A 19645-nucleotide genomic window follows, 5' to 3' on the forward strand; every position below is an offset into this window, starting at 1 on the left:
GGCAGCGAAGAGGAAAGAATAAATGCCTCCTTGTTTGTTCCTATTCACTAATTATCGCTGTCTTCCTGAACACATTAGAAATGCTGCAAATGATTGGCTCAATTAAAACAATATATTAGTGATAACGAACTGTGGATTAATCTTTTCTGCTTGAACAGCAAGGTTCTACCTGTTGTGCTGCTGTTTCTCCCGCCGTGGCTCTGCTGCGGGGAACGCTCCGTAACGGCGCCGGAGCAGGGGGCAGGTAGCCACTTTGACTGACAGCCCGATTTGCTGCGTTCTCCGATGCTGTTCCTCTCCACCAAGCCGAGAAAATTAGATCTAGAGTCGCTGTGCTATTGTCAATCAAACGCCTCTGTTGCTTCTGTTATACTGCAGCAGTTGATTTTGTGTGTACGTCTCAAATGCTTGCATGTGTTTATGTGCTGGTTTAGGTTAGCGAATTTAAGTGTGTGTGTGTGTTTTCGTCCTGCGCTCGGAAAAATGAGTGCATTGACCTGCAAAAGGCGAAATCATAATCTCATGATGCAGTCTGGAGTGTGTGTGTGTGTGTGTGTGTTGGGGTGGAGATTGGGATTGGCCAGCTCACCACGCTGCTGATGTAATGGAGACTGATTCTGATTGGGAGGTGAGAGAAGAAATGACTCTGAGAATCCCTGTTGTGGTATTTTAGGGGGAAACAGACGATGGGAGCAGAGACTCGATCGACCCGCTCACCGGCTCATAACCTAATATGACTCCTTGCCTCATTGGCTCTGTAGTGCAGCATATCATGACCAGGCCCGACTACGTGTGCATGTGTGCATGTTTTAATTCTGATTGCTGTTTGCGTATCACAGTAGACTGTGAGTGTGCGGGTGCTTGATCTACTCAGTGATGCTCCGCCAGGGAGATTCGTCTCATAGCCCATCCAGATACAGTCATTACAGTGTGCAGCGAAGAAACCCACCACTCTGAGCAGCCGAGCTCTGACCCAGATCCCAGACGATGAAGGTTTTTCATCTCCTCTCTCTCTCTTTTTAGAACAAAGGCTCATCTAGCCCTTAGATATGTGGCTCCATACCACTCGTTTGTGCATTTCCACCATTTTCTACTACTTCAGTGTTTTGGGTTTTGAGATAAAATCCCCCAAGTTGGAGAGGATGCTCTCCGGAGCCCAACTGATGAAAAGGCACCATCCGGTTTTAGCGTGCTCCCCAATTAGGAAAAAGCACAAGGCAGAACTAAGAAATAGAGAGTTTGTTGTTGGGTATCCACACAAGTGCATCTTCAGAAGAGCCTCGGTTGACATGAGCTTCCTCAGCACTCACACTTCTATAACTTTTTCCTCCTTTGTTTATGCAACCTTCTGTTATTTTATTTCCAAACGTGCCGAATCATATCGACCCTTAACACGGGCCTGTACATCACTTTGCGTCATTCTCCCAAGATTCTTCTACTTTCATGGGAAATTTAATTAACATAAAATCAATTAATGCATTAATTAGCCTTCTTTAATTACACCAACTGGAGTATAGTTTTTTATTTCAATTATTTATTCCATAATTAATAGGCTGTAATTAGTGTGGCTGATATCAATATTAAACAGCGCGATAATCCCGCTGTGTCAGGTGGACATCTGGAGCTCATTAACAATTTGCGAGGACCAATAGGAGGTCTGGTGACTCCCTGAGCAGCCAATAGTACAACGGGAGGATCCTCTTTGAGATCAGCTGCTATTAAGGATCATGTCCTCTCAGTTTGAATACAGTCTGCTGTGTATTGATGTCTAACAGGTTAATTATGGGATGATGTTGCCCTGTGGCGTGATGACAGGGTTTGTCAATTTGAGCAAATCTTGCTAATTGTTGCTCATTCAAATGAATGTATCGATAACATTAACAGCCACGGGGCGGGCCTGGGTTTTCAATGTGGCATTAAATCAATCTGGAATAAAAATTATTTTTGAAAGCAACATTCACCTTGACTTTTTTAACCTAAATTTAATTTTAACAGGTGATTCAATTGCTTTCTGTATTTTTTTTCAGGGCCGAGTTTACAGGAGAACACTTTTCTCACAATCAGATTGAATTTGTTATTAATCTTTATATGTAATTATATCCACCGCTCCGGATTTTAAAAAATCGCTTCAAAACAGCAAGTTTTGGTCGCTCGCTCTTCGATGCTGCCAGAATCTGAGGGTGTCTCTCTCACACCCTCGCTCACTCACTCACAGTCTCTCTTATCTAGCGGCTGGGACCACAGCTCAAGGTGATACGGCAGCTAATTAGCAGAATTATCAGTGACCCCGTTAACAAGCCCGTCATTTAAACCTTTACTTTTCCTCTGAGAGTCCAACACTTCTGCCTGGAGCCTAGAAAAAGAGAGAGAGAGATGGAGAGAGCACATAACAGAGACACATATACACACAGAGAGAGAGGAGAGAGACAAAACGACAACCGGGAGAAAACGGACAGAGAAAGATGTGAAATCAGCGCATGCATGAAGATTTGATGGATGACACCGAGAGGCCGAGAAGAGACAAATGTGGCACGGTGCGTAAACGGCAGCAGTGAATTGACATTTGAGAGGTTGAATAGAGCTCAAAGAGGACGGAGAGGTGGCGCGGCACCGCACAGGAAATAGAGCGGGTTGGAGTTGATGGCTTAATCTGGGAGACCATTTTCAAGGAAAAGGAGCAGAGGAGTAATGAAAAAAAAAAAAAAAAGAGAATGAATAGGCCGAAGTAATGATTTGAGTGTAAATGAGGATGGACAGCCGTGCTCCTCCTGCTCTGTCCTCGCCCCTGAGTCTCTGACAGCCCACAGCATACAGATGGCACTGCTAATTACATACTGCTAAGGGAGAGGGGCAGCTCCTTCCTCCTCATACTGCACAATCAGATCTAGATGATGTGATGTCTCTGTGCATGTGTGTGTGTGTGTGTGTGTGTGTGTGTGTGTGTGTATGTGTGTGTGTCTGTCTTGCTGACACGTGTCTTTTTCAGTTGCTAAAATTGTCTCCCTCACATCTCCATGACAAAGGAAGCACCTTTTAAGAAGACTGTCACAGTTGGACATCTCATTAGTGACCAAAAAGATGAGAGAGACAAACACACTCACAACTGCACGTCCACATTTCAGTGTTTGCACGCACGGCACTTGATGTGTGTGTAACAAATAATTGACAAGCATGGCAGAATAAAGTATGGCAGCCTTAAAGCTTGCTTTCAGGAACTGATGAGTAGAATCAGAGTTTTTTGGGATTTCGTATCCTTACGATTTAAGCCCTGGTTCATTTGACAGAACGGTTCAATACAACAAACACTGATGAAGCAGCTCAGGAGCAACTGGTGTATCTGTGCAGAGCAGCCAAGCCCACGCTTTAATTAGAGAGTCAGCTCCTGATAAAAACTGCCCACATGATCCGGTGATCTTGCTTTAATGAAGATGTGCAGTCTACAGATCATCTTAAAGGGATAGTTCACCCAAAAATTCAAAAATTCAGAACTCGTGAGACCTGCAGTTACTGACATTACGTTAAGAAGGAGGCTAAAGTGGCCATGTTTTAAATGCCGCTGTTCCAACTTATCAACTCGCAGTCTCTCCTCAAAAAGTTCCACCATTTTTAAAGTTCTTCCTCGTGTCCTATTTTAATCTGGCTTGACCTATTGGTAGTATCACGGTGGTACTGCCGTGATACTACCGTTTTGTCTGTTTTGTCAGTATCCGTAAACTTTCAGGATCGAACAGCTCCTTCTTGTTCCATTACTCCCCGAAAAAAGAAGATCAGCTGGAAATGACTGTTTTCTTGTTTAACAGGCAGATTTTTCATAAATGATTGTAGCTGAAATTAGCTCAGTGTAAAATACACTGAGTTCTTAGTGACCACCCATGTTCTGCATGTTTCTAATTTGACGCAGCAACAGAAAAAAATGTCCAGTTTGCATATATCAGTAACTTAATAAATGCATGATGCAGCTGTATATGTGTGAACAGTGAGACTGATGTCAACACGATTAAAAAGAGTAAAGCTGGATTACAAACATTCATTATTTCCTGTGAATCCCTCGTGTGGAGGAGGCAAATTGAGTCCAATCTGAAAATCTCAGTCTCCACAGCTAACAATGAGAACTAATGCATAGAGAGAGGTAAACACAAAACGTAAACACATTTGCTGAAAAATGTCTGAGCATGAATAGAATCAGAACCAGGGATTGATTTTATAAACATCAGCAGGATTGTAACTCAAATGAAAATACAATTTCAGTCTGTGACCAAAGAAACAAAAACAACATCGTCGCTCTTAAAACAATAACACAACGGTTTAAAAGATAAGAATCTGCAGAAAAGTTGTGAAATGAGACCGAAACAATGACAAAGAGAAAACTCTGAGGGTGAAGGCTGAGCAACGAACACAAATTATTCATGTACCAGTAACCCACTTAGTTGTGTAACACCAGTGATTATGTATGCATAATTGTGCTTATCTAGAGCTGAGAGAAGTCGACAATGTTTACTGCTAGAGAACTGATGCAGGGTGAGAGGATCGCTTCGGTTTATTCCCCAGTCACATTTACACCACTAACTCCCACATATGCTCAATCTGAGCAGATACACTGAAGTAGGATAAGTTTAAAGAGAAATAAACCGACTGCATAGCACACATTACATCAGTGAAATGAATCTCACCTGTTCAGATCTGAATCGATCATCGAGGTCTAGAATTATTAATCATCAATCAGCAGTGATGAATGTATTGGTCCTTTGTGTGACATCACAGTTAACACAGAAGATGCAGAAGTGGTATAGCTGCCGTCTTTAAAGGGTAATTACAAACCCTCAGATTCTACACCAGCTTATTTAGAAACTGCGAATAATGGACATGACATGATTCTGTCCTTGTCATTAGAAGTTTTTGTGGCTGGTAACACATACGCAAATGTAGCATTGGAAAAAAAAAATCGTCTGTACTAAAATAACACTTCCCCAAGAATGTGACAGGGTGGGATGCATGGTTATTTAATCCCGCTAAATGTTGAATTTAATTTTAGTGTGAAGCAGATCAGGGTCCAGGTCCACTTTCTTTAACATTGCATGACAGGGTCTTTTTTTTCTTGGTCTTTCAATATTTTCCTTGGTTTCCCAATGAAAAATTCATGGATCTTGATAACATTACTGAGCATATTAAGGGGACTGATGTGTATGAGTGTGTGTAATGAGGTGCAGATCTAAATAAAAATCTGGATCTAGTGAATTTAAATGTGGGACTGTTGGACCTTGGCACTGCCATTCTAGTTATATGAGATTTGCAAACACAATTTATCTTTTTAGGAACCCATCATAAACTTAATAATACCATCATAATAATAGAATGATGAAATTACTAGTTGGGCCTTGATATGGTGTGTTATTATATGTGGTATTGCTTTTTTTTTCAAAGAGAAAGGTATACATACATGAAATAACCTTCTGTTTGTACAAACACCAAATAACCCTGAGGAATTCAAGTCTGTATGGTTAATGCTAATTCATTTGTGATTATCTGCTTATTATTAAATCTGCTCTCGAACGTCATATCCCCTAAATATTGCTCTTCTGAATTATTCATTTCATGTGGTTGACTCTGATGTGTAGGTTCTCATCACTTGGGTAAATTTACCAACGGGTTAATCACCAGGGGGCATAGAGGTACATTCCTGCAAGACATTAAAGTGGACAGTGGGGAAGGATGTGATAAATTGCCCGGGTTAAAGTGGGAGCTGGTGCTCAGGAAAAAAGAGGCTGAATGGAGAAGTGGAGCTCATAATGATAATGGGAATTGTGGATCTTGAATGGGAGGGGGGGACGGAGTGGAGATAGAGGGATGCTGGTGCCTGGGATGTACAATGGTTCTAATGAAGGCAGTAGTGTGTGTGAACTGTAGGAAGAGCTGGGGGACGCTGTGCTCAGAACCTTGGTGAGAAGGCCATCACAGGTGAACCAGAGTCAGGCTTCATCACTCAACACCACCACAAGGTGCACAGCGCACGTACGCAGCCCATCGAGGGAAATTAGTCTCACACCTGCCTCCAATTTTTTTCTTGTCTTTACCTTTTCCCCACATTTCCTGTGTCCGTCTCTGCTGTTCAGTTGGAAGTTGTTCAGAAACCATAGTGGAGCCATGACGAGGTGACTGAGAGTGTTATTGTGAATGAGGTAAACAGTGCACTGAAGATCACCAGGAGCTTTTTAACCCTGCGACATTTAAAATGAGAGGTGCAGTCTTCCTCAAGGAACTACATGAGGTGAAATCTAAAATTGCTACAGATATGCTGAATATAAACCCTGATCTAACGTCTGGTTCATGCTCTGTGTTTGTACTTTGATAAGTTAAAGCTGTGAAATTGGGAAGAGATGAATCACAAAGTACCGTCTTCAGATCTTTCAATCAATACAAATACAACTGCAGGGCACTGCACCACCCAACTCCATAGATCAGCTTTGTGTTCATTACTTTGTGCTGACCCCAACTAGCTACAGCTAGATGATATTTATTTACAGTTCCCAGGAAAAAAGAACAGCTTGGTCACATTGTCAAGCTCTCAGCTAACACACACATACATTATATAATACTTTTCATTCAAAGAAACTAATGTGCTTCACATTAATTGAATCAACTAAAACAAACACATGTAGAAACAGATGTAAAGGTGTAAACTACTAATAACAAATACAAGAATATTATGAAATAAAGTGCACATCGTATGTACCACACATCCATGAACCAATCAGACATACAACATAGCACTACATACTGAAGAGCCCTCTTACGACCATTTGGAATTATAACAGAATATAATGAGGGAGTCGTGATGTGGTTATTAACAAAGATTAGAGGTTGGATTGGTGGATCAACAAAATGATCCAAATTTGATCCAAACACTGTTTTTCCCTGAAAAATTTGGGTTTTTGGTTCCAAACCTGACCAAATTTTACCTCTTATGTTTTCACTTAATAAAACAAATTCATCATTCAAATGTGATTTGTGACGCCCTGATAGAACAGATAAATGTCAACCTGATAAACGGGGCATCTGAGGCTTGTCCTTCAAGAAATGACATTTAAGGAGTGAGTGGTAATAGGTTTGATTTGTTCGACTTTCCTAAAACACAAGAACTCTCCTTACAACTGGAACTGCCAGTGAATCATCACCAGCCCACAACATAACAACACAAATTAGTGAGTCTATATGAAGCCAGAGAATGTTACATAGTTATATCAGTTTGTGTAGTTTGTCCGTTCTAGTACCTATGACATAGTGTGTATATTGGAGTGTGCAGTTGTTGCCTGGCTGTGTGTGTTATCAAGTGTGCACATACGTGTGTATGTGTGTGTGATTTTGTATGTGCATGCATTCTAAGTAGTGGAAAGTACCAAGTAATCGTGCCCAAGCTTCTAAGCTTTAGTGAAGAAAACTATAGAAATTTGTCTCATCAGTTTTCATCAACCGAAGTAATAAATCTGCAGCTGCCTCTTCCATCGTCGGGCTGTAGAGGAAGATGTGAGATGCTTTCAGTTCACAGGAAGTGTTTTAGATCAAACAACATGATGTTGCAGGGGTTTATTCTTCTTCTCTCTCTACATCTTTCTCTCTTATGATCAGATATACATGGGTGCACGCTCGTACTGTACACTGCCTACAGGGAGACCACATGACCGCATCTGATGAAACAGGTTGCAACACATTGTTCCCGACACATCGGTGACGTTCAGACCGCAGCGTAAACATGTTTTTATCATCATGTGAAATGTGGCTCCTGAAGAAAAAGATATTTAGAGAAATCCTTTATATTTATTGACACAGACAATGGATAAGTTCTGTGCGACGCAGTAACCAGAGAATAAATCTGAATGTGCAGCCGACACCCTCAATCCTTTGAATCTTTTTTCTATTTGTGCTTAAAGGGAATATCTCACATGGTATATTTATCCTTCAAATTCATATTTAGATGAAACACTGCCGTGCTCACGCTGTTAATCGGTACCTACCTCTGTGAAAGTACCACATTGTAGTTTAAGATATTTGCCTCTGGTACGGATGAACCAGGCAAACTGCTGAGAGCAAGCTGCGTTTTTAAATTTAAATTTCAAATGTCAGAGGAATAAAGAATAATGCATCTGAATTCTGAGTTTATCAGGTGTATATATTTATGTGTAAAATGTAAAAACAAAAAAAGACAGAAAAGGGAACTGTTTTTAATTCAGTCACACTCATTGATGTTATTTTGAAGCTGGATCTAAAACTTTTAATCTGTTTCTCAAAAATAATGATTGGTGAATAACCGAGGAGAAAACTATGATGAATCATTGTAATCACTGCTTTTTCATTTAAGGTTTAACAGGAACATTTAAAATTTAATACACTGCAAAATAAATGGTATAATTAAATTGTATAATATAAACGATCAGTACACCACCACATTTAGCTTTTGGTACATCTGCAGAAATTTAGCATTTTTGACAATTAGCCATTAAACCCACTTAACATTCAAAAAGCATTTGTAAAATGTATTGAACGTTTGTACCAGTTGTGATAGTTTATCTAATAGGTACAGTTTCTCACTCTGGACCATGGTGGCGGCGAAGTGTTTTCTTCCAACGTTACTTTGGTAAGTCATATATAAACCTCTAGGCCACAGGGGTGCTTTGTGCAGGCCAGACAGAGAGTATGTGTGATCTGAACATTTTATGGTCTCAACAGTGTAAATTCATAACCCTCCTTGTCCTCATGCTGAAGCTCAATCCTCTGCTGTCCCCAAACTGACTCACCCCAGAGCATCGTACACAAGCCGTGCAAACACACACACACACACACACACACACACACATTGCTTAGACTGGAGAGAGGTCATTGTCGTACACATTTGAAGGTTTGGGTTTATTCGAGTAGTTGTACATTTGTGTGCGTGTGTGTCTCATCTTGTCTGACTATAAGAGGTAGTTTACCGCACTGCTGCACCACCAACAGATGGTCATTACCATACTGTAGCAAACTCAACACAACGCAGGGACCGTTCTCGTTTTCAGCAGCGAAACCTCTTCACATTACTGTGCTGTGAGCTTTTCCTCACACCCATAATGAAATATGCCCAGCCCTTAACAGTCAAAAGATAAGTTTATAGCGTTCAACTATTTATGAGCCGACACAGCGTTACAGTGATTTTCGGGGCCTGTTCCTCAGCAAAACACTTCCACAGCCTCAAAGCTGTCAGGAGAAATGTATCTCTGAAATGGAAATGAAGGGACAGCCCTTTTAAAAGCACATATTCCTCTCTTTTCATCTGCTCTCATCTGATAGGAACAGTTGGGTGAAACTCTTTCGTCTTGCTTTTAGATTCCGAGAGATTCCGAGAGAGGCAGGAAAAGAGGAAATGGAAGAATGGGTCGGAAATGCACGCTCCGAAAAACAGCTTCAATCCCTGCAAGTTTACGTCGCGGAAACAATTTTCAGTTTTATTATTTACTTTCGAGAGCCCTGATGCAAAAGTATGATAACATATTTGTGCGCCTGCTTTTATGTGAATTCTCAACTTGGCCTCGAACAATCATTCTTTAAAGGAGCCATTGGCTGAAAGAACTCTGGGCGAGTGACCAGGCCACAGATGGTGGCGCACGCACACACACACACACACACACACACACACACACACACACACACACACACACACACAAATGCCTGAAGGACACACTCCGCAGGCACCAATATGACTCACTTTTTGCTCTGCACACTTAAATCACAAAAATCCTGACAGGACAACACTGAGAGCCTTTGTGCTAAACTAAAACACTTCATCACTTCACCTTCCTAATCTTCAGTGAGCTCTCAGTGATTAGCTCTCACCTCCAAGAGCCTGTTTTGCATTGACAAAACATTTTCTGGGTCACAGCATTTATTCCGTGGAGTAAAAGCTTAATCCCTGACAAATAACTTCCTCCTAAAGGAATAGTCTGTGTTTTTTGGGGGGAAATGTGTTTTTTTGTTTTATATTTTTAGCGAGTTAACTACTTACTGCTTTTGCAGTGTGAAAAATAAGTGGTCGTTATCCGAGTCTACATGAACGACCCCAAACTAAATCCAGAGTCCTGATCGTGTCCATACTCTGCTGTGAAGGTGCCTTGCTGAGTTTTCATATAAAAAAACAAAAGTTGTGTTTACATTGTGCTTCCCATCAGAATGGATTGTATGTATGTATTCTGGTGGTTATACAACCATGATGAACACATTTCCTTGTTAGTAAAACATTTTTTTATTGTTCTGTTTTATTAGAGAGCAGAGCACACAAACTGTCAGACTGTTTTATGATCCACGGGCTGTGTCTCAATTTAGGGTCCGCATCCTCGGAGGACCCGGTCCACGCAGCCGACAACAGCTGCATCCTTCATCGGCTGCATACGCCGTGTCGACCGAACCAAAATGAGACGGTCTGGTCTTTTTATTGCATCACCAGATTGTCTCGCCCTTACAGCCGTTGTCTAGCAACAGAGCTACGGATGAATATGTTTTGTTTTGATGTTTTCTTTTTGCAGTCATTTCCTCTTTGAAAAACAGTTTAATCAGGAGCGCAATGAATCGTGGGATATTTTGAGCCGGGAATGACCCACCTCAAGAAAACGAAGTCGTTTGCAGTCGATTGTTAAATAGCACTTTTATAATGAACCTTTTATTATGTTCTACTTTTGACCTTGGATTAGTTTGGTCAAGTTTGGTCAGCTGGCTGTTCTAATTTCCCTCCCTGTGATTGGCTGGCGACCAGTATTTAAATGAACCCGGTTTATTTAACAAGATATAAATATGACAACACCATTTGAAAAATGACTTGTTAACTTTTTATTTAGGTTTTTCTATGTGATACATTTAACATGATAGAAGATTATTCATCATCACCTTGTTCTAATAATCTGTTTCACAGCCATTGATTGTCATTGCTGAGTCACCTCTGATAGTGCAGTTGTATTACTGAGTCTGTAAAAACGATTAACAGGCACGTTAAAGTGAAATTATCACATATTATGACTGGTGCTCCTTGTTTATGGTCACAGTTTCATCTCCTCTTCTCCCAGCCAGAGTTTTTAATGTGCTGGACGGTCAGGGTTCTGAGTGGCTCTGCGCTGTAAAGAGCCATCTCCTCTTAAATTTGACCATACGGGGGTCAGGCTGAACATGAGCGCTGTGTTGTGAGGCCTCTCAGCATCATGAGGACACACAGAGAGAGAGAGAGAGAGAGAGAGTCCAAGTGCCTGCTACTCCGAGCCTCTAACAGATGGAATGGGACTACGGAGCATTATTTCCCAGTTTGTAGGTTTCACACATTTCAAACAGAATACCATGTCAACTTAATAGAAGTTTGACACTTGAAGACCATGAATTAAAGCAGCTGAAAATACCACTCGCTTCGCTGTTTGTATTTTTAATTTCCGAAAGTAAAAAAAAATGCAACGGAGCAATTATTGTCTAAGAGGAAAATATCAGCAAGAAAAATACTCTCACAGCTGTGTAATGTAATAATTCACGCATCAAGCTCTACTCCACCAAGCGTAGCGGCCTAATTTGTGTAGGTTGATTGTTCATGACTCAAACATTCTCTAGAAAGTGTCTTAAACTGCAACTGGACTCGCCTTTGTGCTTGAGTCTATGTCTCTCTCTCTCTCTCTCTCTCTCTCTCTCTCTCTCTTGTTGTGCGTGTGAGCCAGAAGCCTGTGTGTGCATCTGTGTGATGTGTGTGTGTGTGTATGTGTGTGTGTGTGTGAGAGTGGATGTGACTGGAAGGGAGATGAAGTGTGAAATGAAGTCACTGGAGCTAAGTTGAATTCGAGCGAGGAATAAAACGGAGAGGTTACCACTGAGTTACCTTGGGGCCACTGCAGTGACTTTAAGCCTCCATCTGCAGCGCGTGAGAATTAGATTCCAATTAGACAAACGAAATTAAGCGTCAGTAATCTCCCACCACGATGCAGTGTGACAGTACCAGTGGGCTAATGAGAGGCAGAGCGGAGGGATGAAGACAGTCGCTGTGATGTCGCCACAGCACATTTAAACCAGGATCAGACCCCTCTGTGTATTTAGCTGCTTTCTGACGTGCACTAAACTCCGGACATTTTTCCGGAGGGGCTGTATGTGAGAATGCAAATGTCCAAGTCAGTTGCTCCGGACATATTCCATAACTGCGTCGGACGTGAAACTGGAAGAATGAAAATATCTCAGGATGAAAAACACAAGCCATTCAGATCACCTCATTCATGTTCTACCCAGACCTCATCTGAGCGTACCAGACATTTTCCTGTCGTTAGAAACCCGTCAGACCTGCACGTTCTCCTGCTGCATTCTCCATATGTGAAAGATAAACTGACAAATGTGCAGACCCAGTTGCAAAGAGCTTTCCTGTATGTCGCTCTGGAATCAGTTGCTTTGAAATTACCACTGTACCGTGGCAGCAGGCTGTAATCCACCGCTCAGGGAGATGCTCATCACAACACAACCAAGGGTTTGTGGAGCTGCTGTTCTGTGAACCAGCCTCCCCTTACATGTGGTTAAACTATAAGATCTCTGTCTTGTGTAAAAGTTTTCAGGAACGGGTTTTGCTCCTTGAATTTCTTGGAGCTGTGCTCTTCACATCCCTCACTTCATAACATCCTTTCAGCTGATTGGCAGTGGAGCACGTGTTGGCTTTGGCAGAGAATACTCATCGGTGATCAATAATTGAAGCTCTATAGGGTCTCTGTGAGTTAATATTCAGGTCTATGTCTTCTGCGATCTTAAGAGGTACAAAGACTCTCTCTTTCTTTCTCTGAATCCCTCCATCCCTATACTCCTCCACTCTGCATTTCTTTTTGTTTCCCTTATATTTGCATGCATGCATGCAGGCATACTCACACAACTCCTGGTTTTCTTTTCTTCTCCTGCCACATTCTTCCTCACATATCCTTTTACTCCACAGAGTGGCTGCAGATCTCTGAAAATAATTCAGTCTCTGTTGCTACGGTGTCTGACTTTTTTGTTATTTGTCTAAGGAGCCAAATTGTATGAAGGTGCTCAAAATGTAAAACGAGTCATTTTCTTATCAGACAATCAAGGTTTTTCTTACACAGAAAGTGCAAATATAATTAAAGATATTCACAGTTTGCTTTAATTGTCCTCTGACTGCTCTTTTATTATTCATATGGATAATGTGTCTTTTTTATTATGACTGACCTACACCCTGGTCTGTGGAGTAGGCTACAGTATTTTGCTTCCTTGTATATTTGTGTATTATGAATCTGAATGATTTTGTCTTTATTAAATAATTTTAAAGCAAATCAGCTTGTGACATTTGTATTCATGCACCTACAACTCATATTTTAAAACTTTTTAGTATTTTCCCTCTTGTTTATAAAATACTCAGTTTATTCCATGGACAAAATAATGGAAACAACTTTCAGTAAAATGCAATTTAATGCAACACCAACTCAAAGTACAGCCTCCAGCAATTACAGTAGAGTTTAATCAATACTTCTTTGACACGGCCGACAAAAACAGAATATTATAAACTTCATAAAGGTGGGGTTATTGCAGGGCTGTTGCATTAGATCATGTTACATGATACAAGTGTTTTCATGTTGGTTTATTTTTATGTTCTGTGAAACTGAGAGAAGGCAAATGAGTAAATAAAGTGAAAGGGGTTGGCATTGGGAACTTTTGTGGATCATAGCAAATGCAGAAATAAAGTATTCAGACACAAAATACATTTTTGTTTTCTCTCTCAAAAGGAAATTTCACAGAAGTGAAATAATTTGTTTGCATGTTGGTGGCAGCAGAACAATCTGGAGACATGAGTCAGAGTTATCCCTCCTTATGAACTTGTGCGTTAGCAAGTGTTTACATCCAGTATAACTGTACTTTCCCCAACAGATTCTCCGGCATTCACAGCTTCATGCATCGCTGCAAAAAGGCATCATGCAGAGCAGTAGTATTGTGATTATTATTTTCTTTCTTTCGTACAAAAGTAAAATAAAATTACAGATAAATTAAATGAAAGCAGTTGAACATATAATATGTGTCTGGATTTTAAATTTCTGAATATTAAGCACAAATAAAAGATGAGATGATGATGATGATGATGATGATGATGATGATGAAACAAATGTGTAGATTTTTTTTGAACGTTTTTTCTAATTCGTCCTTGTCCGGTGCAGATGACGTCAATAAAGTTCTTGGTTTGGATTTGAAAAAAACAAACAAACCCAAAGTCAGCCCACACGGGAACAATAAATCAAACGCACCCCTCCGTGCGCTGCGTGTGTTTACAGGAAGTGAAGGTGCAGAGTCTCTGAACACGTGGAAGAGGCGCAGCTCGTTTGCGGACAGAGTCGTTGTATCATTAAACATCACATTCATTTACTTTGGAGATGTTTGCAGAGGAGACGACAGCCTGATGGGATCCAGTGACCTGCAGCAGGAGCAGGAGCTGATGTGATCCAGTGATCTGCAGTGATCTGCAGCAGAAGCTGATGTCATCTAGTGATCTGCAGCAGGAGTTGATGTGATCCAGTGATCTGCAGCAGGAGTTGATGAGATCCAGCAGCAGTGAGATTAAATCTAACACCCGGAGCTCAGGTAAATTCTACTTTACATTTATTATATTGACCTAATATTTGTGTTTTCTTGTTGGACATGTGGTCAAACTGGAGCTGTTGTATTTGTTTTTTGCTGTTGTGCCCTCTGACAGATGTTGTGCCAAAGGGTCTTAACTTGACTTAACTTTATGTCCCTGGTTAGTGAATCTATGTCTGTTTACATGACATTCCAATTACTTAATTATAAGTTATGCTGTTGTTTCTAATGTATTGGGAGCCTGTCTAATACCTGGAAGCTGGACTGTTATTAACATCATTTATTGTGATGTTGGATATAATTATCCTTAGGACTCTGCATTATGTAACCTCATCCTGTAGATTGTAACACATTTGATCCCTTTGCCACTTTAAATATATGTAAAGCAGTGATGGAATAGAGTGTGATTATTTATGGCAAGTTCTGGTTCTTATGATAGAAATGCAACGATGGCTGTTAATTCTCCGTTGGTTAATCACGCTGAGGGACCCTTTCCCGTTACACATAATAATATGAATATTTGATCAGTTCAGCTGTAAACGCAAGAAGGTCTGCTTTGAGTAGCATTTATGTAATATGTATAAGGTAGCCTGAAAATTTCATATTTAATGTTTGACCTTCTGAACAAGGAGTAAAAAAAAAAAAACAGAGATATATACAACTTTTAAAAAGAGACTCAAAATCACATACACATGCAAAAAGACCTTAATGAAACAAAATGTGACAAAAAAGAGACTTGAATTAACCGCCTACTCAAAAAGACCAAAGTCCTCTGCAGCTGTTTTGTCTCTTTGAGTCTGTTGGTCCATCATGAGCCCAGGGACCAATTTTCCCCCAGTCTGTCCTCTCCTTTGCCTAATTTTGAGTTAGGGAACGAAAAAAATTCAATCCTCCTGATGATTACAATAAATTCTGATTTGTCATGACGATGTTGATTATTCTTTGGGCGACGTCTCCAGTGTGTTAATGCAAAGAGCTTATCTGATAGTTGCATGTTTCTCACTGTGTCCTGTGAGTCTCTCTCTTTCCAAATATGACCCTCTCAAGGGATCGTGTTTACAAATGACTCCCGCTCTGCAGACTTTTGAAGCCGAAATGCTCGGCGCTTGTTTTCTTGGCATCAGCAAGTGAAACCTCTCTCTCCACCTCTCCACCCTGAATAATTTGCGAGGAGTGCTTTCTGCTGTGATGAAAAGTCTCTCGCAACCTGACGCTATAATTACACCTCAATTTGTCCATATTGCCATCCAACGCACTCTCTGATAAACAGGCTGTTTGAGTTTTGAGTTGTTGTTTTAATGAACAACAGTCTGAGAGGAGATGATTCTAAACACTCCTCTGCAATTAATTGGGGAAAATCATCCACGGATACATGAGAGGATGCAATCGAGTAACACTTGCACTCGCATTTGTTTTTGGTCAAACACTATTTATATCTTCTGAATATCCATCTTTAATATTGATGTTATCAATGTTACATCTCAGGACAACCAGTCCCCTTCACTTCAATCAGCTTGCACTATAATTACACCCACTCATAGAAATCAGTTTCCTTAATGTGCCTGATTTAAAAAAGTTAATTATTCTCTAGGAAATTGGGGAAATGTAAAAAAAGAAAAAAGGTCCCGTCTCTCTATCTGCCTCTTTGTGTTTCTTTGCCCATGTTACATATATTTCCTCCAGTTTCATGGAATTCTGTTCAAAATAAAGAAAGACCCATCGCTCCATTATTTATTCTACATTTCCTTTGAGGGTCTCAGCGGGGTTGAAGTCGGTCCCAGCTGACATGGGGTGAGAGGTGGGGTGCACCCTGGACAGGTCGCCGGTCCATCACAAGCCCGACATGCAATCAACTGTCTACACTCACAGCAACGGGTAATTTAGATCCTCCTATTCATGGAAGCTGCTTGTCAGCAGGCTGGATGAAACCCACGCAGGCACAGGGAGAAAATGCAAACTTCACGGCTGTCAGGTTTGAATCCAGAACTTCCTTGCCGAGAGGCGACACCGTGCCACCTCGAATAAAGAAAGATGAAACATTAAAATCAAGCTGCTGTATCGAAATAGGACTTGTTTGACAGAGGGACTGTGTCTCCCATTGATCCGCATGGTAAAACCATCCCAGTCTAGTTCTTGGTCCCTATCATGGACGTTCAGTGACACACAAAGGCACCACAACCTTTTTATCACAATCATATTTGTGAATCCTTCCTTCATGTTATCTGATGAGGCACCGCCCTCTCATAATGCATATAAATGTGAAAGGATAATATAGATAAGTCTATTGTGGCATATTTGGCATATCAATAAATGGATTGGTCTGTCATGCTGTTTGAAGTCGCTTTGATGGCTTTGTATGACTGATGGTTTCCAAAGGATGCACGGAGAGACCGCTGAATGAAGAGCGGCCCTTTATTTCCAGGATGATTTGCAAACTGAGACCTTGAAAGTGAAAGCGGACGATAAGTTGTCTCGGAGCCACTCGGCTGTCAACGCCTTTGTTTAGCTGTAACCAGTCAAACACTACGAGCCATTACCACATTCAGGCCGGCTGATGTATAGCTACAGCAACAACATTTAGAAATAAATAAAAAAAACGCATATGATCATATCATGTATAGTTTTGGTTATCTTGACAAACTGCGTAGCCTGTGATGAATAACAGCGAGTGAATGAGCTTATAGATTCATGTCAAGGGGAGGATAATGCTGCCCGCCTTATCTGGAGCTGAGGTCCTCTGATGCATGCCTGAGGTTTTATTGGATGACTGCTGCGTGCTCGAGCCAATGTGGGGCTGCCTCTATCATCTCTGTCAAAGCTCTGAGGCCTCTCGGTAGCTTGATATTCTAGCCTGTGTGCTCTCGGCTCCCCTGGGCTTCTTGTGCGTTCTCACTCTCTCCCTTCATCTGCCTGCCTCTAGTGTGACCCCGTCGTCCCCCCCCCCCCCCCCCCCCCCCCCCACATGTCAACACACTGTATCGGATTCAGCTGTGTCTCCGCTGACACAGAGCAGCTTCCACTTCCAGTGCAAGCCTTTTTTCAGCCGCAGCAACAGAAAATGGTGAACTTCGGATGTCAACACACATCGTCGTACAGACTCATTTTTATTTCTTTTTTTATTCTCTTATTCTGGCGGTGTGGCAGTTTGTGCAGAGCAGTGACAGTTTGTGCAAAGCCAACAGTAACAAGTATGAAAAGGTGGAGCTAATCAGAAATAACGAGCTGCTTTTGATGCAGTGGACAAAAAAAGTTCCACTCCTTGACTTAAATGTCAAGGAACACACAACCTGTACATTTCATGGAGTTTGGACGATTCCTGTCCTGCACAGCTTCTTGAGCCTGGTATCTGGGTTTACTAGACTTGTATTCATTGGGCGGCTGTGGACGAGGAGATGGAACACGTTGTTCACTAACCAGAAGGTCGTTGTTTGATCCCGGTCTCCACCATTCTGTGTTCTAAAGACTTAAAGCACTGTATAATAACAGACCCTTTAACACTTACATTGATCTGTCTGTGAATGTCTGTACTTCACCTTTTCTTCTCATCCAGCCTCATATTGTTTCACTCCTACCTCGATATAATCTTGCAGTATTGTGAGTAATGTTGTTTTCTTCGACGTCGTGAGCTGATTTGAGTTAACGTCCTTCTTTTATCTGATCCGTCACTGACACACTAGTTTGCACAGATGATCCTCTGTGGAAGTTTGAAGCATTTCTATGTCTGCTTTTTCAACGGCAACTTGAGACAAATAGTCGAGGTCGCCCACAATGCCTTCTGTCTTTGGTAGTAGCCTTAAGCTCTTATACCTTCTAACCATAACGTGTTTCATCTTCTGTTCAGCAGCATACTGTGTCTCTTGTTCTCTCTCCCTCCTTATTAAGTCTCACAGTCTGGTTTCATACTTTCTTAGTTATTTCCTGAAACCATGTGGAGCCAAATTATATGAGAAACTCAGAGAAAACTTTAGTATTCATAGGTTATTTTATTACTTTGTAAAAGGTAATCAGCCTTAATTGGAAATCACTGCTGTAATCAACTTTCTTTGTTTCATTGAGGTTTATTTTAGGGATCTTATTGCCGATGTCTATCTAGTCTATTTAACTGGTTTGTTTTTTAATTATACATAAGATCAGACCTCCTCCTTCAGCTGAGTGAGATTGCACTTTTTCTAATGGTTTTAGGGATATTGCACAAGGCTATACCCCGCTATAATATCATGAGCTACAGCACAGTTTCACCATGTTCTCCATCAGGATAATATCATGGGGGACTGTGAGTCTGTATCTCCTGACCAGAGAAGTCCAATAGGGTGACAAGATGAGAGTGGGTGAATGTCGGGGGTGGGTATGGCCATGATGGACATGACCAAAATTTCTGTGTCAATATTAGAAACGGACAGAACCTTCTGTTTTTACTCTTACGAGTTGTACACGTCTATACTTCGCCTGGATACATGGACTATCATTCATAATCATAACCTCGTCCACTGACAAGCTTGTTGTTGACCTAAAATCTCATCTGTGTGCCGCCCCCTGGTGGATTTATTGCTTAACATCCATGCCAATATAAACAAAACATTTGTCCAGTGACAGCTACATCCTTTGAAATGGATGCATCTCTTATCGTATGTATAGGCAAGAATGCAAGAGGTACAAAGAATAATTAAAATTCCAGTTACAACGTGGATGACCTATCTTACAATAATGCATTTAAATTAGCAAACTTAGACTTCCAGATTGTAATGAGCAGAATTTAAGCAAAATACATGAAAGGTTAATCAGATAACCTTTTATTTAACTGGCTAACATCCAATGCTGTGTTTTACAATGAAAACAGCCCCATTGTAGCTCACAAAGAGGCTTTGCATCACATTTTAACGTCGCACAGAGTTTCTATTTTCTCCACCTTCGCCAGTTTGGTATTGCATCGCAGTGGGAGGAGAGCCTCTGTAGGCTGTGTGTCAGTTATGATTAGGTGGTGCAGCTTATTCTTGTTGTCAAGGAGCACCATGATGATTCTCACATAGGAGAGAAATTG

The 19645-nt window shown here is 41.1% G+C and overlaps 1 protein-coding gene across 1 annotated transcript in view; it reads left to right on the plus strand.

Moving 5' to 3' along the window:
• The first annotated feature begins 14147 nt into the window (after nt 1-14147).
• il1rapl1a (interleukin 1 receptor accessory protein-like 1a) overlaps nt 14148-19645 on the plus strand; it is a 188212-nt gene continuing 182714 nt past the window's right edge. Inside the window, exon 1 of the mRNA XM_020100551.2 lies at nt 14148-14610. The gene's annotated coding sequence lies outside the window, so the exon portion shown is untranslated. The remainder of the gene's footprint in view (nt 14611-19645) is intronic.

The sequence above is a fragment of the Paralichthys olivaceus genome, chromosome 10, assembly GCF_024713975.1.
Source record: "Paralichthys olivaceus isolate ysfri-2021 chromosome 10, ASM2471397v2, whole genome shotgun sequence".
Taxonomy (NCBI): Eukaryota; Metazoa; Chordata; class Actinopteri; order Pleuronectiformes; family Paralichthyidae; genus Paralichthys; species Paralichthys olivaceus.